The 25,651-nt window shown below is 50.7% G+C and overlaps 1 protein-coding gene, 1 long non-coding RNA gene and 1 other non-coding gene across 18 annotated transcripts in view; 2 read left to right on the top strand and 1 right to left on the bottom strand.

Moving 5' to 3' along the window:
- Window positions 1-25,651, top strand: part of TTC7B (tetratricopeptide repeat domain 7B) — a 243,600-nt gene that overhangs the window by 33,724 nt on the left and 184,225 nt on the right. The window contains exon 1 of one of the 16 annotated variants that reach the window (XM_070065543.1): window positions 11,238-11,436. The exons of the other annotated variants lie outside the window; for them this stretch is intronic. The gene's annotated coding sequence lies outside the window, so the exon portion shown is untranslated. Of the gene's footprint in view, window positions 1-11,237; window positions 11,437-25,651 lie in introns of those variants that run through there. 16 annotated transcript variants of the gene reach the window in all.
- Window positions 6,427-10,442, bottom strand: LOC108178639 (uncharacterized). The gene is made up of 3 exons (XR_011385013.1): window positions 10,142-10,442; window positions 9,643-9,795; window positions 6,427-6,666 (listed from the first exon to the last, which is right to left on the bottom strand). It is a non-coding gene; the product is annotated as an uncharacterized lncRNA (long non-coding RNA).
- On the top strand, window positions 9,635-9,798 carry LOC127484670 (U1 spliceosomal RNA). Its single transcript, XR_007911839.2, has one exon. It is a non-coding gene; the product is annotated as a U1 spliceosomal RNA (small nuclear RNA).

Genomic DNA, 25,651 nt, shown 5'->3' with positions numbered 1-25,651 from the left:
GATCTGAAGCCAGGAACCTGGAGCTTCCTCTGGGTCTCTCACTTGCGTGCAGGGGCCCAAGGTCTTGGCCCATCTTTCACTGCTTTCCCAGGCCACAGTAGAAAACTGGATTGGAAATAGAGCAACCAGGACTTGAACCAGTGCCCATATGGGATGCCAGCACTACAGATGGCGGCTTTACCTGTTATGCCACAGGGCCGGCCACTTTCTGTGTTTTTTTTTAATAGCTGTGCAATGGTGTGCCTTGTGGCTATATCTTCTTCTTATTATTTTTTAAAAAGATTTATTTATTTAGGAGGCAGGTGGAGAGAGAGGTCTTCCATCTGCTGGTTCACTCTCCAGATGGCCAGAGCTGGGCTGATCTGAAGCCAGGAGCCAGGAGCTTCCTTCTAGTCTCCCAAGTGGGTGCAGGGGCCCAAGCACTTGGACCATCTTCTACTGCTTTCCAAATCACATTAGCAGGGAGCTGGATTGGATCTGGAGCAGCTGAGACTTGAACCTCTGCCCATAAGGGATGCCAGTGCTGTAGGCCATGGCTTAATCTGTTGCACTACAGCACTGGCACCCTGTTTGTTCTCATATAATTAATGTGCTCTGTAGCTTTTTTGTTCTCCCAATTTTTTTAAATTGTGGTAAAATACACATATAACACCCCCCAACCTTGGGGGTCTAGTGTTGCTCAGCGGGTTAAGATACCGCCTGTGACACTAGATTCCCATATGAGCACTGGTTCAAGTCTTGGCTGCTCAACTTCTGATCCAGCTTCCTGCTACTGTGCCTGGGAAAGCAGTGGAGGATGGCCTAAGTTCTTGGGCCGCTGCACCCACATGGGAGACCCAGGTGGAGTTCTAGGCTCTCGGCTTTGGCCTGGTGTCGCTCCCCCTCTTCGCAGAGGAACGACACAGGACCCTGCGCTGTTCTTTTGTATGCTCGGCCCTTCCCGGGTTTGCTGCTGGTTCTTCCCGGGTTGGCTACCGTCCCTTCCACCTCCGTGGAGGGGCGGCTCCCCCTGCCACTTTCCCCACTTCCGCGGAGAAGCGGCACACCGTCGGCCGGCTCTCTCGGGGGCTGCACAGGTGTTCCTTCAGATGTTCCCCGGTACATGTTGTCTCTCTCCTCCTTTATAGTCCTCTTCCACCAATCCCAACTCTGCTGCCCACATGCCGAGCACGCTGCTCTCCTCCAATCAGGAGCAGCATCAGCTCCTGCAGCTCATCAGTCAAATTGGCGAGAGGCAGCTGCGTAGAAGCTGTTTTCTCCTCTCCCAGCGCCATATTGTGGGAGAGCAGATGCATAGAATAAGTCTTAATTCCAGTAACTTAGTCTAGTCTCAGTTGCTCCCCACAGCCTGGCCCAGACCTAACCCAACTGTTGCAGCCATCTGGGGGAGTAAATCAGCAGATAGAGATCTCTCTCTCTCTCTCTCTCTGTCTCCCCCTCTCTGTCTCTGTAACTCTGCCTTTCAAGTAAATAAATAAACACATCTTTTAAAAAAACTTACCATCTTGACCATTTTTAAGTATACAACTCAGTAATATTAAATATTTCACAAGTTTGTACAGTGATTGCTACCATCCATATCTAGAACTCTTCCATCTTTTAAAACTGAAATTTTTGCCTGTCAAAGACTCCCCAATACCTTCTCTACCCTTCTCCACCCATCCCCCACAACCATTCTACTTTCTGTGTCTCTGTCTGGCCACTATATTTGACCTCATATAAATTGAGTCAGATGATATTTGTCTTTGTGTGTCTGGCTGATTTCATGTAACATAATGTCCTCAAGCTTCATCCATGCTATCGGCATGTGTCAGGATTTCCTTCCTTTTCAGGCTGAATAATATTCCAGTGTATGTGTGTGCCACATTTTAGCTGAATCTGTGGCCTAACATATGACCCATCCTGCACAGTGTCCCATGTGCCCCTGAGAAGAACATGTGTGCTATTGTTGGGTAGAGTGGCTGTGATGTGTCTGTTAGATATAGTGGGTTTATTGTGTTGTTTAATCTTCTGTTTCCTCACTCATCTTCATTACAGTTGTTCTATCCATTATTGAGAGAGGGGTACTGAGGTCTCCAACTATGATTAAGGAACTGTCCTCTATTCTGTTTTTCCTTCATATATATGTGTGTGTGTGTGTGTGTGTGTGTGTGTGTGTATATATATATATATATATATGAGAAAGGCAAGAGAGAAAAGAGCGCTGACTCCCCTTTGTGTAATGGACCCATTCCTGCAGTAACTAACCCACTCACACACTGATGGTGTTCATCACTCACTATGCCTTGATGGCCTAATCACCTCTCCTCAGGCCCCACTTTCCAACACCGTTGCATGGGGATCAAGCCTCCTTGACATTTTGGGGGGACACATCCAAACCACAATGTTCAGACTTAAACATTGTCGCTCCCCCTCTTCGTGGAGGAACGACACAGGACCCTGCGCTGTTCTTTTGTCTGCTCGGCCCTCCCCGGGTTTGCTGCTGGTTCTTCCCGGGTTGGCTACCGTCCCTTCCACCTCCGTGGAAGGGCGGTTCCCCCTGCCACATTCCCCACTTCCGCGGGGGAGCAGCACACCGCCGGCCGGCTCTCTCGGGGGCTGCACAGGTGTTCCTTCAGATAGATGTTCCTGGTGCATATTGTCTCTCTCCTCCTTTATAGTCCTCTTCCACCAATCCCAACTCGGCTGCCCACACGCCGAGCACGCTGCTCTCCTCCAATCAGGAGCAGGATCAGCTCCTGGAGGTCATCACTCAAGTTGGCAAGAGGCAGCTGCGTAGAAGCTGTTTTCTCCTCTCCCAGCGCCATATTGTGGGAGAGCAGATGCATAGAACAAGTCTTAATTCCAGTAACTCAGTCTAGTCTGAGTTGCTCCCAGTTGCTCCCCACAAACATTTCCATTATTTTCTCTGAGTTCACTGAGTCTTTCTCTTCCCTGCCTGACTTAACCTCGGACACCCCCTTGTGAGATTTTCATTTCAGTTACTGTATTTTCCAGCTCCAGGATTTCTCTTTAGTCTTCCCATCCGTTTACTGATTTTCCATTTTGACCGGTCTGTATTTTCTCGGCCTTCACGTCTTCCTTTGGTTTACAGAGAATCTTTTTTTTTTTTTTTAATTTTTATTTATTTGACAGATAGAGTTAGACAGTGAGAGAGAGACAGAGAGAAAGGTCTTCCCTCCGTTGGTTCACCCCCCAAATGGCTGCTACAGCAGGTGCTGCATGAATCTGAAGCCAGGAGCCAGGTGCTTCTTCCTGGTCTCCCATGCGGGTACAGGCGCCCAAGCACTAGGCCATCCTCCACTGCACTCCTGGGCCACAGTAGAGAGCTAGACTAGAAGAGGAGCAACTGGGACTAGAACCCAGTGCCCACATGGGATGCCAGTACCGCAGGTGGAGGATTAACCTAGTAAGCCATGGTGCCGCCCCCTCACTGAGCATCTTTAAGCACAGTTGTTTTAAAGTCTTTGTCTAGTGGATCTGCCATCAAATCTTTTTCAAGGACAGTTTCTGCTTTCCTTTCAGTGGTTCATACTTTCCGCTTTCTTTGTATGCTTGGTGATTTGTTGTTGTTGAAAACTGGACATTTGAAACTAATAACGTGATAACTGTAGGAATTAGACTTTTCCTCTTCTCATGATATACTGTTTGGGTTGTTGTTGTTGTTGTTGTTAATGCTTTTTTTTATTTTTATTTTTTTTATTGTTGGTTGTGTACCAAGGATCAGCCTGAGAGGTAGAGATCTTCTCAGGTTTTTTCAGACTGCCTGCCTATCCTCCCCACCGCCCCTGCCATATATAGTTGGAACATCCTAGTCTCTAATGAATGGTTCCAAAATACAGAGAGTGAGTGAACAGAGAGAGAGAGAGTGAGAGAGAGGTGAGCTGGGATGGGGGTAGGGGAGGCATTGGCCCTTTAAATCCTTGGGAAGTCACTTCAGCTTGAGGGAGAGGGGCTTGCAACAGTGAAGGGCTGGTTCAACTCTCAGGGCTCCTGTCTCTCTGTCTCCACCTCTGTGACCAGAAGCAGCAATTGGAGATCAGAACACAGACTCCCGGTGTTTATAGGGCAGGTATTCCTTGCCCACCCTGGCTCCCACATGCCGCATGTTGGCTGTTCCAGGAACATGTGCACAGCAATTTGCTAAGAGCTGAGAACGACTGTGATTTACCATCCAGTTTTCCTGGGAAGCTGCACGCCTCCAATAGACGGTAGAGCACCAACATAGTTACACCAGACAGATAATGCCAGTGCAACTGTTCTGTGTGGGGAAACAGATTCCTGGTGCTTCCTACAATACCTTCCCAGAATCCTGTTTATAGCTTTTTAAAACATTTACACATTTATTGATGCATAGATCACACCCTGTAGCATGAAATCTGACCTTTTAAAATGTATTCAGAGTTGTGTAACTATCACCACAGTTTTAGGAAATCATCACCCCAAAGACACCTGTACGCATTGCAGTCATTTCGCATTTCCCAAACCCAGTGCTTAACCAAAGCCCTAGTCCACACTAATCTGCATTGTCTTTACAGATTTCCCCGTTCTGAACATTTTTATATAAATGGAGTCATGCAATATTTGACTTCGGCTTCTTTTTTAAATTTATTTATTTTTATTTATCTATTTTTTATTTGACAGGTAGAGTTATAGACAGTGAGAGAGAGAGACAGAGAGAAAGGTCTTCCTTCCGTTGGTTCACTCCCCTAATGGCCGCTACGGCCAGCGCTGCGCCGATCCGAAGCCAGGAGCCAAGTGCTTCCTCCCGGTCTCCCATGTGGGTACAGGACCCAAGCACTTGGGCCATCCTCCACTGCCCTTGCAGGCCACAGCAGAGAGCTGGACTGGAAGAGGAGCAACCGGGACTGGTACCTGGCGCCCTGACCGGGACTAGAACCCGGGGTGCCGGCGCCGCGGGTGGAGGATTAGCCATGTGAGCCGCGGCGCCGGCCTGACTTTGGCTTCTTTCACTCAGCATGTGTTCAAGGTTTTTAAACGTTAAAGCCATGATTGATTCCTGTTTATGGCTGATTAATATTCCAGGTATGAATATACCACATGTGAGACATTTTGTTAATCCTTTCATCAGTTGATGGACAGTGGGCTGTTTTCACTGTTAGGCTACTATGAGCATTATTGTACAAGATTTGGAGTAGATGTATGCCTTTGTTTCTCTTGAATATATACATGGGAGTGGAACTGCTAACTCATGTGGTAACTCGTGAGGAACTGGAAACCGTTTTCCGGAGTTGTCAGAAGTTAGGAACTTGAAAATAAGACAAAAGGCAGATCACAAACTCACCAGCCTGAACAGAGACAAACCCGAGAGGGACTCACTACTGGCAGGAATAGACAGTGCTGTTCTTGTACAGACTAGGTTTTCATATAGTCAGAGTTACTCCTTCCTCTTAACTGCTGGGTGAGCGGGCGACAGGCAGGGTTAAGCTGACTTGCCTGGGCTCTGGGGGTTTTGGGTGGGGTTGTGTTAACTGCTGACTCAACCATCCTAAGACGGCAGTGTGGCTGTAAGATGGCAGTACTCCTGTTCACAACCCATCACGGAGCAGCCTCAAGTCCTCAACCCCTGGAGGCTTCCCGTCTCTCCACATCCTGTCAACACCTGGTACTGTCTTTCCTTGGATGAGCGCCATTCCACAGTGTGTGAAGTGCAGCCTGCGACTTGTATTTGCCTTTCCCTATTGATACTGAGCAGTGTTTCTTGTGCTTATTGGCCATTTGCTTATCTTCCGTGCTGAAATACCTATTCAAATTATTTGGCAATTTTTAAAATGGGATCCTTTGTATTATTGAATTGTAATTATTTATTTATTTATTTAAAAAGCAGAGTTACAGAGAGGCAGAGGCAGAGAGAAAGAGATCTTCTATCTGTGGTTCACTCCCCAAATGGCTGCAACAGCTAGAGCTGCGCCAGTCTGAAGCCAGGAGCTTCTTCTGGGTCTCCTGTGCAGGTGCAAGGGGCCCAAGGACTTGGGCCGTCCTCCACTGCTTTCCCAGGCCATTTGCAGAGCGCTGGATTGGAAGTGAAGCAGTCCAGTCTTGAACTGGTGCCCATATGGGATGCTGGCACTGCAGGCGGAGGCTTGACCCACTATGCCACAGTGCTGGCCCCTGTAATAGTTCTTTATATATTCTAAATGCAAGTTATTATACAGATATTTGGTTTGTAAATATTTTCTCCCATTCTATAGGTTGTCTTTTCATCTTATTAATGATGTCCTTTGAATATAAAACTTCTTAATCTTGATTGAGTCCAATTTATGTATTTTCTTCCTTTTGTTATTTTTGTGTTTGTGGTTTTATGTCTAAGAAACCACTGCCTAATCAGTATTATGGAGATTGACTCCCAGGGCTGAGAATTTTATAGTTTTAACTTTTAAATTTATGTCACTGACACATTTTGAGTTGATTTTTTAAAAAAATATTTATTTATTTATTTGAAAGGCAGAGTTACAGAGAGGCAGAGAGAGAGAGGGAGAGAGAGAGAGAGATATCTTCCATCTGCTGGTTCACTCCTCAAATGGCCATAATGGCCAAAGCTGGGCAGATCCGACACCAGGAGCTTCTTCCGGGTATCCCATTTGGGTGCAGGGGCCAAGTGCTTGGGCCATCTTCCACCACTTTCCCAGGTGAATTAGCAGGGAGCTAGATTGGAAGAGGAGCTGCCTGGACTCAGACTGGCACTGCAGGTGGTGGCTTTACCTGCTACACCACAGCCCCAACCCCTTGAGTTGATTTTTGTGAGGCTGGGGTTCAACTTCATTCTTTCACATCTGGATCTCCATTTATTCCAGCAGTGTTTGTTGAAAAGACTATTATTTCCCCACTGTATTCTGCAACTTTGCTGAGCTCACTAATTAGCTCTCATAATATTTTGGGAATTCATGGAGAATCTCATATATAAGATTGTGGCATTTGCAAATAATAATAGTTTGTTTCTTCCTTTCCAACCCAGATGTCTTTGTTTCTTTCTGTTGCATAGTTATAGTGGCTGGTACTTCCATTACAATATTGAAGTAACCAGAATGTACAGTCTTATTTTAGGGGTAAATCAGTTTTCACCATTAAATATGATGTTAGCTGTGACTTTCTCATAGACTATCTTTATCAACTTGAAGAATTTCTTCTATTTCTAGTTTATAAGTGTTTTTATCATTAAAAGATGTTACATATTGCTAAATTCTTTTTCTATGGAGATGTTCATATAATTTTTGTGCTTTTTCATTTAATATGGTGCTTTACCTTGATTTTCATATACTAAATCAACCCTGCATTTATGGGATGAATCTCATTTGGGTGTGGTATGTAATCATTTCTATATGTAGCTGGGTTTGGTGTGCTAATATTTTGTTGAGGATTGTAACATCTGTATTTGTAAAGGATACTGACGGATTTTTGGTGAAGTCTTCAGTTTTGGTATCAATGTGCTACTGGTACCATTGGGTGAGTTGTGACATTGTGACACGTTCCCCCTCTTCTACTTTCTGGAAGGGCTGTGAAGGATTAGTGTTAATTCTTTAGGAGTTTTATAAAGTTCACCAACAAAGCCCTCTGACCTGGGCTTTTCTTTTCATTCTGAGTCTTTCGGTTACTCACTGAATCTTGCTCCTCTATTGTTGTAGTAGGTTTAAACAGCCTCCCCTTGCTCCCCACATCCTTCTGTATGGCATATTCCACTGGCTCACTGAGCCCTTCATCATGGCCATCAGCGCTGGTCAGAAAGTAGCTGTCTTCAGCGAGTTTCCAGTTTCATGGTTGATGAATTTGAAGTCTCCATTCTGTTTTTTGGTAATACTTTGAGCAGTAGTTTATCTCATGTTATGGAGCAAACCTAGTACTTTTATAGCCAAGTGAAGTAGCACTTCCTTTATTTGTAAGTGACTGACAAAATCACCCTGGTGGATAAGTCCTATTTTTTTTTCTTGCCAGGAAACTTCTAGCTGCTGCCAGGTTTTAAGCAGGAGGAATGACTTAGTTAAGTTTATATGCAAGAAAGATCTTTCTGGCATAGAGTGGAGAACAGATTAGAAGGAATGAGAGATTATAGGGATGGAGACTGGTTTATATATATGGAGAGGCAGGGGGCTGGCTCTGGGCCCTTCCTCTGTTGTTCTGCCTGTCGGGGGCCTAACTTCTACAGGCTGTTTCCCAGGTGCCCAAGTCCGGCGATTTTGATGGGCTTGGCCAGCAGGAGGCACTAGCAGGGAATTAGGGGGCAGGAGGAGCGTCAAGCCCGGTTATGTCCCCATCTGCTTCAGGCAGCACTTTCGGCAGCAGTTCTGTCTCTTTGGTTCCTCCAGCCCTGTTGGTTGTAGCTCCCATCTTACTGGCCCCGGCATCCTGCATCAAAACTCCACCTCCTCCCCCTGTTCTTTCCAGCCCTCAGGATGTTGGTGGCTTCCTGCTGTAGCTGGGCTCTGGGATGCAAAACCATCCTATGTGGCTTCTTAACTCTTTCATCTCCTATACAGACAACTCCACACATTCAGTCCCTTTTACCTGGGAGAACTAAGAGTGCTTCCTTTGTCCTCGCTGGGGCCTGACAGATGTCAGATACTGCAGAAACCTAGACTCTAGGTACAAAGGGGTGAACCCAGGTGGAGCAGAGTCAGCATCAAGAGTATTTAGAAGAGATTCAGGCAGTGTGTGTTGGGCAGCTGGTGTGGACAGGTGGCTGAAGGAGGCATCAAGGCAACTGAGATTTTCAGCTGAGCTCAGTGGACAGGTAGTGATGTTAAACCAGGAGGAGGGGCCATTTTCCTGGGAGAGTTGGGGAAGAGACTGGATTGGAGTTGAATATGGTGAAATCTCTGTGTCCACCAGGGGGTGCTGTCCAGAGACCCACCGGAATTCTGGATGGCTGCTCTGCCTAAGTGTTTCTGGGCTGTTGGTTTTGGGGGTCAGGATTCAGGGAATCCCTGTCTATAGGCGTAGGATGTGCTTACAGCCCAGGAAGGTCTTCAGAAGACAGAGCGAGAGGGCAGGAACTGAGCCTGCAGCCCTGTGAGCCCCAGCAAGTAACAGGGCCCAGCAAGGCTCAGGGCTAATGGAGGGGGAGGCACCCAGATGATACAGAGCCTTCACCGGGAGTTTGCGGTGCCCAAGACACACGAGCAATGGAACACTTGTGGTAGATTAATAGTCTCAGGGTGACATTGAATGTGGCCAGGGCAGCAAGTAGACTATGGCCTGAGTGTCAGGACAAGTCAGTCTGAGGTTTAAATGTACCATGGAAAAATCCACACCAGATTAATCAAGAGTTGATCCAAAAAGTCATCTCAGGTTCTCCCTGAGTTCTCCTACCAACCATGGCAAGTCCAGACCCAGCCATGATGTCTCTGGATTCCAGACCGTATGTAGTCTTGGGGCTGGCTGGCCACGTGTCCTGCTGTGCCTCACCCATGCTCACCACTGCTGCCTGTGCTAGCTCCCCACTCAGGGACACCTGCTGTCGTATGCAGACCTCTGCAGCTCTGTTGGTCCACACGTCTCACTTTCCTCTGGTTCCACCCCTATTTATAGTTAGTACCATCTAATCTGGCATCCCGTCTGATTATCTCACACCCGCCACTTGCCTCTTAAGCTAGACTGTGTAATTATCAAATCAGCAAATATACTTACCTGGCAGGGGAGACACCACGATCAGGCAGGTGCTTTTCCCAGGGCTAGGCTCTTCCATTGCACTGCGGGAGTGCTGACCCCTGCGATTTCCCCACATGTGGGAAACTCGACTGCATAATTTGTGGTAGTGGGGGACTGCATGCACGCTCTTCCCTGAAAAGAAAAGAAAAAAATGAATCAGCAGATATGTGGGTACATGTCCTGGGCTGGGCACTGAGGCCGTGTCACATCTAAGCTGCTCGCCGCCTCCCTGCCTTGGCGCCAGGCACACTGCCTGCCACAGAGGACTGTCTGCGGTGGACCATTCTTTAGACATTTCACCCCGCAGTCAGAGGCGCACTGTTGAAGACAAACCCTTGCTGAGTGGCATGCGGAACGTATATTCAAAAGTACACCACTTTCCACGTTTGCTGAAGTGCTTTCCATTCTAGATGTCAGATTTGGAGCCTGACACACAACAAATAACCTTGCCTCTGACTCCTCCTGGACGCACGCTCACCTTCAGCTTGGACCACCCCGGGCTGCGGGCTGTCTGTCTCCGCAGCTCGTCTTTCTTGAAAGCCGGTGGCTCCCTGGCTTCCTTCCTGCAGGTCTCTCCTCTGCCCTGTGCTATCGGCTGCAGTTTGGGTTTTTAGGATTTGGGTCCTTCCTTGGGGTCTAGGCCTGCACAGAGCTGGCCAGGTTAGGAGAGGTGCTAGTTTGGACAAGCAGGACACCTGACTCCCGGAACTGGCTTGTTCTGCCGCCACCACTGCTCGGCTTCTATCATTTGCAAACCAGGTCGGGTGTTCATTTTCATCTCCCAAATGTTCCTGCCGCTTTGGGAATGAAAAAAGCCTCCATATTTGGAAAGCTCTGAGCTCTCTGGGGGCGGGAGCAGAGCACGGACTGTTCTGTGGAGAGAGGCGGGGTGGCAGAGTGTGGCTCCTGGCGTGGCTCTCCCGAGTGGGCTGGGAGCCACGGGGGTCCTGGCTGGGCCTCCCTGCACTGCCTGGCAGGTGGGGGTGAGCCGGCAGCGGCGGGCAGCCGTGGGCAGCTGCGCTCAGGCCACAGGGCAGCCTGCCAGCCAGAAGGGCTGGGCTTTGTGGAATGCCTACCGTGTGCCGCATCTGGGAGCAACGGTAGTAAATAACAACCACAGCATTTAAACAGTGTTCTAAGCACCTGCCCTTAACTTCCTTCGCCTTCACAACCACCCGAGAGACAGACGCGGCCCTCGGCCCTCCCGGCCCGTGCGGCCAAGTGCTTGTCTCCCCCTCTGGCGCTGGCTGGCCCCTTGTGCGGGACCTCCGGGGCAGGCGCCGCCGACCCCGGCCCGAGGGAGGCCCAGGCCGTCCTGGGTGCGTGGCTCTAGAGCCAGTGTGGACGCTGCGGGCCATGGAAAAGACGCTTTCTTACAGCGTAGACGCCCCTCGGGCTGCTTTAACAGCAGGGCACTGCGGTCCTCTGCGCGCGCTGGGAGGCCGAAGCCCACCGAGGGCTCGGAGGCGACGCGCCCCACGCGCTGTCCAGGGGCCCCAACCCGCCGCTCGCCGCCGCCCCGGGCGTCCCGCAGCGCCACCGCACCGCGGCGGCTGCCGCCAGGGGGCGCGGGAGCCCTGTCTTCGCCCGGCGCGCGCCACGGCCGCGCACGCGCAGAGCCGCGCCTCGCGTCCTCGGCCCGCTGTCCCCCCGCACCCCGGGGCCCTGCCCCCTGCTGCCCGCCCGCCTCAGGGCTGGGGCTGCCGCGGTCGGCGGGAGCTGGCCTCGCGGGGCCGGTGTGTGGTACAGCTCAAGGCAGGCGGGAGGAGGAAGGTGCGCCTGGCAGCCGTCCTGCCTGACCTTGAGTTCAGGAGAAGCGCGGGCTGAGCGGGAATGGCGGGCGGGCTGTCCCGGTGGGGCTGGGCCTTTGCCCCTTGCCGCTGTCCCCGACTCTGCCCGCGCGGTCGCTGAGAGGCCGTGTCCAGGTGCGGGAGAGAAGAGCGCCCTCTTTCTTCCTGCTGCAGGACTGCGGGAGCCCGGGCGGAGTTCTCCCGCGGGTTGAATGCAACAGAATCTGGTCCCAGCCCTTGGGACTGGGTATTTGCGGTGTCGTCGTGGGGCTGCGGGGCAGACAGGGAACGGCTGACCGGATCGGGGCGGCCTCTGTGAGTGTGGGCAGGTGCCCGACTTTCTCACCTGCAGAGGGGAAGCAGAGAAGGCCGGGGACGAGAACTGCTCTCCAGTGTTCGAAGCTTTGAGGCCCCTCCGGTGCGGTGGAAAAGTGGCTTTATCACAGGTCCACCCGTGGAGGGGAGGGCGGCGCGCCAGGGGAGCCCCGGCCCAAGGCCTGGCTTCTGCCTTGTGTGCCAGGCCCAGAACATCCCCGGGCACTCAACTGAGGGTAGAGCTGTGTGCTCGTTTGCTTGATGAGGAGCCAGCGGTGCTAGGAAGTCACGGAGCCGGGCAACGAAGGAGCCAGGGGCTGCGGGAGGGACGCTGGGGGCCGTGGGGCACAGGGGTCCGCCCGGAAGCCTTGCTGGCCGCTTCTCGGACTCTGATCTGGAGTTAGTGGCCGGCCGGTGGTGGGAGGTGTGCTGTGCTGCACGTGGCCCTCCTCTCGGGTTGCTGGTCAGCCTGCCTGTTTATATCTAGACGGTGTAAGGGGAGTAGGAGCCCTCTGTTGCCACTGCCCCACATTCGTGTTGGTTGTTTGTGTCAGGGCTCATCACTGGAGCTTCTGGTGAGGGTGGGCCGAGCACCTGGCCTGGCCCCTCTGGTATGGGGTGTCCATGGTCACTGCCTGCGTGTGCAGTGTCGTGTCTTGTCCTTCTCCTCCACTTCCCTGTGCCCAGCCCCAGCACTGCACACAGTGGGGGCTCAGTGAGAATCAGGCTGCTCTCTCCTTGCTAGAGAGGGTGTCCAGGGGCTACACTTGCTCTGTAGGACCTCGTGGTTTGCTGACTCTGCTCTTGCCAGGGAGGGGCCGAGAGCCAGGACCACAGCTGCACCACGCCGTGGGTCGCTGCCGTGTGGGTCTGTGCCACAGTGTGTTTGCTTCTGCGCTTCTTTCCGATGCTTTTCTGCAGTTTTTCAGAACCCTTTAAAATTGGAGGAAGATTGTCGTTGTCCCCAAGGGTGGTTTCTGTTACTGAGTGTTTGCCACTTGTCAGCACTGCGCCAGGCCCCAGAACAGTTGAAGCAAGTGCCCTGTGCTCATTTGCTCGGTGAAGGACCAGAGGCCCCAGGGGTTGAGCAGCTGGTGAATGGGGGAGTGAGGATCTTACTCCAGGTCTACGTAGGCGCCCATGTGTTTTCACTTCCTGTAAGTTCACCCAGCAGTTTTGGTGTTAAGTAATAGATGTGATTTTTAGAAGATTAAGAATAATGCAGCATAGCACGGGGCTCCCAGATGATCCACCAGTTTCATTGCTGGGGAAACAGCTGAGAGAACTGAAGCCGGTGTCCATACAAGAACACGCGTGTTCCCCGCAGCAGTGCTCATAAACCCCCAGAGAGGGAGCCACTCCGTCACCTGCTGACAAATGAGTAAAATGTGGGACTTCCGTACAGCGGAATAGTCAGCGAGAAAAAGGAACCACGCGCCGGAACAAGATGCACATGCTGATATGCTGTTATGAGTGTGCTACATGACGCTGAATTATTAGTTTTAAATGATTGATTTTTGTGTGTGTTTAACCTCATTTTTTTTTAAAAAAACGGAATGCAGTTCTGATGCTTGTATGACAGCAGAACCTGAAAACATTATGCTGAGTCAAAGAAGCCACACACACAAGCTCACATACTGCGGTATTCCGTTTATATGAAATGTCCACAACAGGCAAAGCCACAGACACAGCAAGTAGATGGTGGTTGCCAGGGCCTGGGAGGAGGGCACCATGGGGAATAATAGCAAAATGACTCGGGGTTTCTTTTGAGGTGTTGAGAATGTTCTGGAGTTAGCTGATGGTTTCACAGCTATGTGAATATACTGAAACCGCTGCATTGTGCACTTGAAGTGCATACACTTTTTTAAAAAGATGTATCCATTGATTTGAAAGTTAGAGTTACATAGAGAGAAAGAGAGACGGAGATTTTCCATCTGCTGGTTCATTCCCCAGATGGCCACAACAGCCAGTTCTGGACCAGGCCAAAGCCAGGAGCTGCATCTGGGTCTCCCACGTGAGTGGCAGGGGACTAAACACTTTGGCCACTTTCTGTGCTTTCCTCAGGCCGTTAGCAGGGAGCTGGATCAGAAGTGGAGCAGCCGGGCACAAACTGGTGCTCTTATGGGCTGCTGGTGTTGCAGGTGGCAGCTTTACATGTTACACCACGGCGGTGGCCCCAAATGTGTGAATTTAATGGTATGTGAGTAATATGTCAGTAAAGCTGTCACTTCAATATCTATAAAAATAGCAGAACAGGAGTAAAATGCTGCCACTTGGAGACTTTCCAGACTATTGTTGCCTGAGGATGATAGTGATGCAAGTAGTACTCACGGTTGTCAGTTTCTGGTTGTGGAGTGCCAGGCACTGTTCCAAGCACGTAGTGTTCTTCACATGCAGCCAGCGGTGGATTCAAAGGCAGGAGGCTGCTTCAGAGCCCACGTTCTCCACTTCCATTATCCTGCTGCATGTGTGGAGACACCCAGGTCCAAGATACGAGACAGGGAAACATAGAGGCCAGAAACAAGACCGTCCGCTTTGGACCCGGCTCTGCTGCTGTCCCCGAGGTGCTATCTTGGATGATACTTAACAGCTCGGAGACCTGGCTCCTTCCCCTCTGATCTGGGGATGGCAGCAAGTGCTCCCTGCTAGGGTTTTTGTGAGAGTTAGATAAAAAGGACACCCAACTCTGCGAAGGGGTGTAGTGTGGAGCCAGCACCTGTACCCATTACTGTAGTACCCATGGTGTGGAACCAGCACCTGTACAGGTTACTGTTGCTCCCATGGTGTGGGACCAGCACCTGTACCCGTTACTGTAGTCCCCATGGTGTGGAACCAGCACCTGTACCCGTTACTGTTGTCCTCGTGGCGTGGAAGCAGCACCTGTACTGGTTACTATAGTCCCTGTGGTGTGGGACCAGCACCTGTACCCATTACTGTAGTCCCCATGGCGTGGGACCAGCACCTGTACCAGTTATTGTTGCTCCCATGGCGTGGGACCAGCACCTGTACTGGTTACTGTAGTCACCATGGCGTGGGACCAGCACCTGTACCAGTTACTGTAGTCCCCGTGGTGTGGGACCAGCACCTGTACTGGTTACTGTAGTCACCATGGCGTGGGACCAGCACCTGTACCAGTTACTGTAGTCCCCGTGGTGTGGGACCAGCACCTGTACCGGTTACTGTAGTGCCCGTGGTGTGGGACCAGCACCTGTACTGGTTACTGTAGTCACCGTGGCGTGGGACCAGCACCTGTACCGGTTACTGTAGTCCCCGTGGTGTGGGACCAGCACCTTCACTGGTTACTGTAGTCCCCATGGCATGGGACCAGCACCTGTACCGGTTGTTGTTGCTCCCATGGCATGGGACCAGCACCTGTACCAGTTACTGTTGCTCCCATGGTGTGGAACCAGCACCTGTACCCGTTACTGTAGTCCCCATGGTGTGGGACCAGCACCTGTACCCGTTACTGTTGTCCTCGTGGCGTGGAAGCAGCACCTGTACTGGTTACTATAGTCCCTGTGGTGTGGGACCAGCACCTGTACCGGTTACTGTAGTCCTCATGGTGTGGGACCAGCTCCTGTACCGGTTACTGTTGTTCCCATGACGTGGGACCAGCACCTGTACCGGTTACTGTAGTCACCATGGTGTAGAAAGCACCTGTACCGGTTACTGTAGTCACCATGGTGTGGGACCAGCTCCTGTACCGGTTACTGTTGCTCCCATGGCGTGGGACCAGCACCTGGTTACTATGTGGCATGGTGTCTTCTCACACATCCCAGTTGCAGAGTCTGCTTTAGTCACAATTTCAGGTTGAATGATAGTATCTCATTTGCTCACTGAGGCATTGAGCTGGAGTGGATTTTCAAAGATCCTTGCTGTGGCAGGTGTCTAATCCAAGGCATGACATCTTTTGTGAGGGTGTGTTTGTGTGTGTGTGTGTGTACTCATACCTCCCAAGAAGAATATACCGACTCCCAGAGGAAACTGCCATTCCGCCAAGGGACCAACCATGGCTCCCAGCCCAAGATTCAGATAGAAATCACAGAAGCTCTGGATTGCCAGGGACCTCACAGGTGATCTGGGCCAGCTCCGCCCACCTACCTCTCTGCACACCTGCCCGGGGCCTTGTCCTCCCTTTGACACCTGTGGGAGCTCAGCCATTCTGGAGGTGGGACTGCAAGGACAGCGGTCCGAGGCTGCCTCTGCCAGGGATGGGCTTTGTGTTTCTTGAATCTCTTTCCTGAATTTCTTTTTGGCCTTGGAAATGGAGATCCCTGGAAATTGCCTTGTTGCCTGTGAAACCTGCGCTGCTACCTGCTACCGTAAGGCTTTCCTGTGCTCCAATTAGAAACTCTCTCGTGGGTCACATTACAGCATCAGGATGCGGCTCTCCAGGGCGTGGCTTCCAGAGGTGCGGTGAAGGTAAACGAGGCAGCAGTGCCAGTGTTGCACTGTGTTACAGCGTTCCTGCCATTATATTTTATAGCCATTGACTGCAGTGCGTAACTTTATAGGAAATTAACTTCCTGTTCAATGTGACTTAAAAATATCAAAATATCTGCTGTGCCTGTTAGTGTTTTAGAGGCACGCACTCGGCCTGGCGTCTGACGTGATTTCTCAGCAGCCCCACTCTGTGTGACACAGATGAGGAACAGGAGGCCTGGCCGTGGGGGGGTGGGGGGTTGCCCAGGGCGATGCAGCTCTTGGTGCAAGAGAAAATCATACCCTAGGCTCTTCTGGACTTCGATTTCTATGCCTTTACAATTTGTCATTCATTTTTATTGTCATTGCTGTTATCGGGCACTGAGAATGCTGCTGTCAGCAGCTCCGAGAGACAGGACGTTGTGACCAGAGCTTGGTAGGCACTTAGACCGGGTGGAGGCCTGGCTTGATTGTTTCCTGGCTGTGCATCCCCGGGTTCACGCTGATCTGCAGGGCGCGGTGACACCTTTGTTGCAGGGCGGCTGTGGGGGTTAGAAGCTGTGCACAGCGAACCCCAGGCACAGGGCTGGGTGCCCAGTGGGGCTTTGACAAAGGAACCTTTATGATTATTCAAGCTATTCTGTCTCTCGTGTGCATGGGAGGCTTCTCCGTGAGAGATCTCAGAGGTAGACAGAGCTGAGAGAATGTGGGGTGCTCACGGCCCAGCGACACTGGATTTTCTGGCACTGAGATGTGTAGCTCCCCACCGTCTCAGCCCGGCCTCCAGGAATCAGCACCCCTTGGGGAAGTACAGTGCAGATCCCCGTCAGAGGCTGTGGATGTGTGATGTGGAGAGGAACAGGCCGCGGACTCCGGTTTGTCGTAGGGTGCTCTGCAGGTCACGTCCAGGTTGGGTCATGCAGAGGCTAGTCGTGCTTGAGGCTTTAAAAGTGCAGAGAGGCCCTCAGCCTGCCTCTCAGCTGCCCAGAGCCTGCCGACTGTGACCCACCGACTCCTGGTGTGCGTGAAGCACCTCTGCTTTCTCCTGCTTTCTCTGCTTTCTCTGCTTTCTCCTGTGGCCTCTTTCGGGACTGCACCGAGGGCAGGATGCACTGGTCCCGGCTCACAGGCTGCCTTGTGATTTCCAGTTCTGGCTCCAGCACAGAGCTGGGACAAGTCACCCAGCTTCCCTGCGACTCTGTGTCTTTTCTCACAAGGTTGGGATGGTGCTGAGACAAACAGTGTGAGGCCAGGGAAGAGCTTGGAGAGCAGCTGAGTGTAATGAAAACGGTGTTATCGTTGCTAATTTATTTAAACTATGTTACCTTTTTTTTTAGAAAGCTTTTATTTAATAAATATAAATTTCATAGGTACAACTTTTGGATTATGGTGGTTCTTCTCCCCATACCTGCTCTCTCACCCCCACTCCCCTCACACCTCCTACTCCCTCTCCCGTCCCATTCTTCATTGAGATTAAATTTAATTATTTTTACATATAGAAGATCAACTTTATACTAAGTAAAGATTTCAACAGTTTGCACCACAAAGTATAAAGTACTGTTTGAAACTGTTGAAATCCTTACTTAATGTATACTAAGCTGATCTTCTGTATATTAAGATAATTGAAAATGAATCTTGATGTGAATGGAAGGGGAGAGGGAGTGGGAAAGGGGAGGGTTGTGGGTGGGAGGGACGGTATGGGGGGAAGCCATTGTAATCCATAAGTCGTACTTCGGAAATTTATATTCATTAAATAAAAGTTAAAAAAAAAGTACTGTTTGAAGACAAGTTTTAATGTTAATTCTCATAGTACAACTCATTAAGGACAGAGTTCCTACATGGGGAGCAAGTGCATAGTGACTCCTGTTGTTGACTTAACAAATTTATGATGTGAGTGACCACCCGAGGCTCTTGTCATGAGCTGCCAAAGCTATGTAGGCCTTTTGAGTCCGCAGACTCTGACATTATTTATACAGGGCCATAATCAAAGTGGAAGTTCTTTCCTCCCTTCAGAGAAAGGTACCTTCTTCTTTGAGGTCTCTTCTTTCCACTAGGATCTCACTCACAGAGATCTTTCATGTAGGATATTTTTTTGTCACAGTGTCTTGGCTTTCCATGCCTGAAATGCTCTCATGGGCTTTTTACCCAGATCTGAATGCCTTAGGGACTGATTCTGAGGCCAGAGTGCTGTTTAGGGCATTTGGCATTCTATGAGTCTGCTGTGTGGCCTGCTTCCCATGTCAGATCATTCTCTCCTTTTAATTCTATCAATTATTATTAGCAGACACTTGGTCTTATTTATGTGATCCCTTTGACACTTATTCTTATATTTATGATCAGTTATGCACTTAAAATGATCACTTTAATTAGTAAGATGGCACTGGTACCTGCCAACTTAATGGGATTTGGAGTCCCATGGCAAGTTTTAGCTTCACTGTGCTACCGTACATAGAAAGTTATTCTCTCCTGTGGCAGTAAGATAAATTTGGGATCCCAAGGCTCCTCTGCATTCTTAGAGTCACACAGCATGGCCCACTGACCACTTTTATTGCTTGTGCTTTCAACCTGGCGTTGATGAGTCAGCATTTAATCGCCACTCTTTCTGCACACAGCTTTGATTTTGGAAATGCAGGTTTTATTGAGATATTTATATTTACTGGGCAATGCATTGCTGTTTATCAAGTCTGTTTTTTCACTTTTGTCTTTGTCATGTATTTCTGTGGAAGAAGAGAGTAACAAAAAACATTGTTGATGATGTCTTTCCAACTTGCAAGGCATCATCTGACATTTTTTTAAAGACTTATTTATTTATTTGAAAGTCAGAGTTACAGAGAGAAAAGGAGAGGCAGAGAGAGAGAGACAGACAGACAGAGAGAAAGGTCTTCCATTCACCGGTTTACTCTCCAATTATCCGCAATGGCCAGAGCTGCGCCGATCCAAAGCCAGGAGCCTCTTCCCGGTCTCCCATGCGGATGCAGGAGACCAAGCACTTAGACCATCTTCTACTGCTTTTCCCGGCCACAGCAGAGAGCTGGATTGGAAGTGGAGCAGCCGGGACTTGAACCGGTGCCCATATGGGATGCCAGCACTGTGGGCGGTGGCTTTATCCACTATACCACAGCGCTGGCCCCATCTGACATTTTAATGGCCAGTTTGGGCTGTGGCCTCAGGACCCTGCTTCTCAGTCTGTGTTGATGCGATTGCAGATCCTTGTAAACTTCTCCCCTTGTCCCAAGGGCCTGTAAGTGGCTTTGGACAGAGAGCTAAACATGGTAGAACCCAGCTGCCTCGGCACGGATTCACCATGATAAGTCAGTTCTGACTCAGCCTGCTGTCATTCCGACCTGTGCACAGGGGCACATCGATGGATTCCCCAGCCTGGGGAGAAGGAAAGGACAACACTTAATTCATTTAGTGCCACACAGGGCCTCCTGAGCAAGAACGGACTCCTTGGGGCCAGGGGGAGCCCAAAGTCCAGACCTTGAGGGTCTACATCTAGAACCCTCCTAATTAGAACATGACCCGCAGGGTCTGAATACCCATGGCCCTAGGTGGCAGATACTTGAACTCAGTAAAATACATACAATAGTTAGACTGTATTGAAGTAGATTCGATTGTTCTTTGATTCAGTGGGCTGGGCAGATCTCTGAGGGCCATGGTCATCTTCACGAGCGTTGGTGGCCGGAGTCCAGGCTGCAGTGGTACAAATTGCTTGAGAGTAGACCCAGTTTTTCTGGACCTTTGACATACTCTGGGTGTCGCTCCCCCTCTTCGCGGAGGAACGACACAGGACCCTGCGTTGTTCTTTTGTCTGCTTGGCCCTCCCCGGGTTTGCTGCTGGTTCTTCCCGGGTTGGCTACCGACCTTTCCACCTCCGTGGAAGGGCGGTTCCCCCTGCCACTTTCCCCACTTCCGCGGGGAAGCGGCACACCACCGGCCGGCTCTCTCGGGGGCTGCTCAGATGTTCCTCAGGTGTTCCTCTTAGATGTTCCTGTTGCATGTTGTCTCTCTCCTCCTTTATAGTCCTCTTCCACCAATCCCAACTCTGCTACCCACACGCTGAGTACGCTGCTCTCCTCCAATCAGGAGCAGGATCAGCTCCTGCAGGTTACTGGTTGAACTGGAGGCAGCTGTGTAAAAGTTGTTTTTACTCCTCTCCCAGCGCCATATTGTGGGAGAGCAGATGCATAGAATAAGTCTTAATTCCAGTAACTTAGTCTAGTCCGAGTTGCTCCCCACACTGGGGAATTCATTTTCTTCATATTAAGTCCTGGATACCAATTTATGCATTGTTTGGTTATTTACCATGCACACAAAGGGAAGATTATAATAAAGCTTATCTGTTTTTGTTTTTGTTTTCTCTGGTGGCTTTAATTGTGTCTAAGTGAATTCTTAAAGCACATTTAAGAAACTAATCTAAAGTGCTTGCTTTTGAGGAGTTGTGGAGCAATTGTGCCAAGTGGTGAATTTATTCAGTTTTTCTCATATTTTTTTAAAAAAGATTTATTTATTTATTTGAAAATCAGAGTTAGAGAGGAGAGGCAGAGAGAGAGAGAGAGAGAGGTCTTCCATCTGATGATCTGATGGTTCACTCCCCAATTGGCCGCGACAGCTGGAGCTGTGCCAATCTGGATCTGAAGCCAGGAGCTTCTTTCAGGTCTCCCACGTGGGTGCAGGGGTCCAAGGACTTGGGCCATCTTCTACTGCTTTCCCAGGCCATAGCAGAGAGCTGGATCAGAAGTGGAGCAGCCAGGTCTTGAACCGGTGCCCATATGGGATGCCAGTGCTTCAGGCCAGGGTATTAACCCTCTGCGCCTCAGCGCTGGCCCCTAGTTTGTCTCATATTATCCTTCAAAGACAATTTTTACAACATCTTTTATTTATTTATTTGAGAGGCAGAGTTACAGACAGTAAGAGGGAGAGACAGAGAGAAAGACCTTCTAACCCCTGGTTCACTCCCCAAATGGCCACAACGGCCGGAGCTGGGCCAATCTGAAGCCAGGAGCCAGGAGCTTCTTCCAGATCTCTCACATGGGTGCAGGAGCCCAAGCACTTGGGCCATCTTCCACTGTTTTCCCAGGCGATAGCAGAGAGCTGGATCAGAAAAAGGAGCAGCCAAGACTAGAACTGGCGCCCATATGGGATGCCAGTGCCGCAGGTGGAGGATTAACCTACTGCACCGCAGCACTGGCCCCTGAATTTGTTTTTAAAAAATGTTTATTTACTTGAGAGGCAAAGATGCATGCGCGTGCACACACTGCTTTCCTCCATCGGTTAACTCTTAGAATCCCCACAATGACTGAGGCTGAGCTGGAGCTCCCATGGGAGGTGAGGGCTCCACCCAGGTCTCCCACACGGTGGCAGGAGCCCAAGTAATGGAGGCATCACCGCTGCCTCCTCGGGCCTGCATTAGCAGGAAGCTGGAGTCAGGAGTCAGAGCCAGGGATGGGACCCAGAGACTTCCATGTGGGGCACAGGCATCTTAACCACTAGACTGCAAGGCTAGTGAATTTGGAGATGTAACAACAGAAATTATGCAAAATGAAAAAGTAGAAAGAACATAACTGAACTGTATGATGATTGAAAACCATAAAGTGTTAGATCTAGGAAGCTGAGTGAAGTCTATATACTTCGTAATCCAGACAGCTCACAACCAGTGGTGAAGAGGAAATCGTCAGGGCCAGTGTTGTGGCACAATGGGTTTAGCCACCACTTGGCAGTGCTGGCATCCCATATGGGCAGTGGTTCTAGTCCTGGCTGCTCCTCTTCCAATCCAGCTCTTTGCTATGGCCTGGAAAAGCAGTGGAAGATGGCCCAAGTACTTGAGCTCCTGCACCCACGTGGGAGACTTGGATGAAGCTCCTGGCTCCTGGCTTCAGCCTGGCCCAACCACAGCTGTTGTGGCCATTTGAGGAGTGAACCAGCAGTTGGGAGAGTTTCTCTTTCTCTCTCTCTCTCTCTCCTTCCCTCCCTGCCTGCCTTTCAAATAAATAAAATATATAATTTTTTTTAAAACAGAGGAAATCTTAAATACATCATTAAATACAAATGAACCAACACAAGGGTGACAGCAGATGTGTCATCAGAGACTATGCAAGTGAGAGTCCAGCAAGCAGAACCTTTACAGTGAAGGGGAGGGTAGGTGGTGAAGGTACACAAGGCCAGCATTGTGGTGTAGCAGCTGAAGCCACCGCCCGAGACTCTGACGTCTCGTGTGGGCTCTAGTTTGTGTCCTAGCTGCTCTATTAACAACCCAGCTCCACGCTAATGGCCTGAGAAAAGCAACAGAAGACAGCCCAAGTGTTTGGGCCCTGCAACCCATGTAGGAAACCCAGATGAAGCTCTTGGCTTTGGTCTGGCCCAGCCCTGGCCATTGCAGTCATCTGGAGAATGAACCATTGGATGTAAGATTGTTTCTCTCTCTCTCTCTCTCTCTCTCTCTCTCTCTCTCTCTCTGTGTGTGTGTGTGTGTCCTCTCTTCCCCCTCTGAAACTCTTTCAAATAAATAAATCTTTAAAAAAATGATGGGGGGTGTGGGGAGCAACTCGGACTATACTGTTACTGGAATTAAGACTTATTCTATGCATCTGCTCTCCCACTGTGGGGAGCAACTCGGACTATATTGTTACTGGAATTAAGACTTATTCTATGCATCTGCTCTCCCACAATATGGCACTGGGAGAGAAGAAAGAGGCTTCTACACAGCTGCCTCCAGTTCAACCAAGGAACTGTAGGACTTGCTCCTGATTGGAGGAGAGCAGCGTACTCGGTGTGTGGGCAGCCGAGTTAGGATTGGCGGAGGAGGACTATAAAGGAGGAGAGAGACGGCATGCACCAGGAACATCTAAGGGGAACATCTAGCTGGAGGAACACCTGTGCAGCCCCCGAGAGAGCCAGCCGGCGGTGTGCCGCTCCCCTGCGGAAGTGGGGAATGCGGCCAGGGGGAACTGCCCTTCCACGGAGGTGGAAGGGATAGTAGCCAACCCGGGAAGAACCAGCAGCAAACCCGGGGAGGGCCGAGCAGACGAAAGAACAGCGCAGGGTCCTGTGTTGCTCCTCCACGAAGAGGGGGAGCGACATAATGGTGCCGTGACTCGGATAGGAAACCTAGCTCGGATAGGAAACCTGACTCGGATAGGAAACCTAGCTCGGATAGGAAACCTGACTCGGATAGGAAACTTAGGAGGGAAGAAACGGGAAGAAGTGGGAAAATACCGGAGAGAGAGACTAGCAAAGAGCCTAGGTGCCGGAAGAAGCTATTGAAAGCCTAGGCATAGACTCGGATATGGACTGTGGGAAAGAAGTTAGGATTGAAAGCGAAAGTGAAAGCTTTCATAGACTCGGATGCGGACTATGGCGGGGAAGCTAGGAGATTGAAAGCGAAAGTGAAACCTGGAGGAGGCTTGGACTCGGATATGGACTGTGGGAAAGAAGTTAGGATTTAAAGTGAAAGCAAGAAGAAACTCAGATACGGACTGCAGGTTGAAAGTGAAAGTGAAACCTATAAGAAACTTAGACTTGGATACGGACTGTGGGGAGAGGCCAGGAGAAATGAGGGAGGAGTATTGTTGGAAGAAAACTTAGGGAAACACACCGGGTAGAGAAAAATGTTAGGGAGGATGAAGCCGCGAGTGCAGGCCAAGCCATCTTGGAATTCTTCAAGTCACCCCGGGGAGCAAGAGGCGAAGATCTGGAACCAGAGGCAGAGACGTGGGCCGCCAGGATTCGCCAGGTTAGTCCGGGGAACTTGGACTGAATGCCGGTAGTGGCGGAAACATTCGCGGAAGCCGCCGCGTGCAGAGAGAGCACGGGGCGTTGGCGCGAGGCCGTGGTGCGGGCGCGAAGTGCGTGGAGACCGCGGAGCGTGCGCGCAGAGCCGGGAACCTGCCGGCGGGGCGAGGCGCCAGGAAGCCGCGCAGAGCTGTGAAGCCACCGCGGGGCGGGCGCCGGCGGGGCGAGGCGCCGGGAAGCCGCGCAAAGCCGTGAAGCTGCCGCGGGGCGAGGTGCCGAGAAGCAGCCTCGGGGCGGGCTCAGCCGGGAAGCCGCCGAGAAGTAGCCTCGGGGCGGGCAGCGAGAAGCTGCGGGGATAAGAGAAACAGAAGTTTAGAAGTAAAAGAGAAATAGGAATGCTGGAAGATAGAAGTAAAATGGGAGAAATAGGAATGCCCGGAGATAGAGAAATAGAGAAATAGAAAGGCCTCCCCTCATCATGGCAGTGAGAAAGCTTGGATTCGGTCTGCCCAATTAAGTGAGGCGATGAGCACCTGCGGGCAGCTAGCAGCTTATGCGCCGCAGGTCACCGAAGACAGGCACGAATTAACATCAGTAAGGCTTCCCCACAATACAACAATGAGAAAGCTTGGATTCGGTCTGCCTAATTAAGGCGATAAGCGCCAGCAAGCAGCTCGACCAGAGTATGAGCTGCAGGTCACCGAAGATAGGCACAAACCAACACTAATAAGTCTCCCCCACAATACGGCAATGAGAAGGCTTGGATTCGGTTTGCCTGATAGGTTTTGTAAGCACCTGCGGGCAGTTCTAGCAGAGTAGAGCATGCGCTGCAGGGCACCGAACACAGGCACGCATCAGCGCCTAAAAACCTCCTCACAACATGGCGAAGAGAGGACCCGGATTCGGTTTGCCTGATTGATAGGACTTGTAAGAGCCTGTGGCAACTCTAGCAAGTAGAGCAGAGTGTGTGCCGCGGGACACCGAAGACAGGCGTGTATCAACGCCAAAAATAAAAAGAAAGGGGGATCTGTGGGGAGCAACTCGGACTATACTGTTACTGGAATTAAGACTTATTCTATGCATCTGCTCTCCCACTGTGGGGAGCAACTCGGACTATATTGTTACTGGAATTAAGACTTATTCTATGCATCTGCTCTCCCACAATATGGCACTGGGAGAGAAGAAAGAGGCTTCTACACAGCTGCCTCCAGTTCAACCAAGGAACTGTAGGACTTGCTCCTGATTGGAGGAGAGCAGCGTACTCGGTGTGTGGGCAGCCGAGTTAGGATTGGCGGAGGAGGACTATAAAGGAGGAGAGAGACGGCATGCACCAGGAACATCTAAGGGGAACATCTAGCTGGAGGAACACCTGTGCAGCCCCCGAGAGAGCCAGCCGGCGGTGTGCCGCTCCCCTGCGGAAGTGGGGAATGCGGCCAGGGGGAACTGCCCTTCCACGGAGGTGGAAGGGATAGTAGCCAACCCGGGAAGAACCAGCAGCAAACCCGGGGAGGGCCGAGCAGACGAAAGAACAGCGCAGGGTCCTGTGTCGTTCCTCCACGAAGAGGGGGAGCGACAGGGGGAAGCAAATTATCAACCCCCAATTCTGTGCTCAATGAAAATCTCCCTGAAATGAAGGCCAAATAAAGCACTCCTCAGGAATACAGTAGCTGAAAGAAGCAACCAGCAGCAGAATTACCCCGGAAGAAATGCTAAAGGAGTTCCTTTAGGCA

This window comes from Oryctolagus cuniculus, chromosome 20 (genome assembly GCF_964237555.1).
Source record: "Oryctolagus cuniculus chromosome 20, mOryCun1.1, whole genome shotgun sequence".
In the NCBI taxonomy this organism is placed as follows: domain Eukaryota; kingdom Metazoa; phylum Chordata; class Mammalia; order Lagomorpha; family Leporidae; genus Oryctolagus; species Oryctolagus cuniculus.
This window is presented reverse-complemented; position numbering and strand designations above follow the sequence as displayed.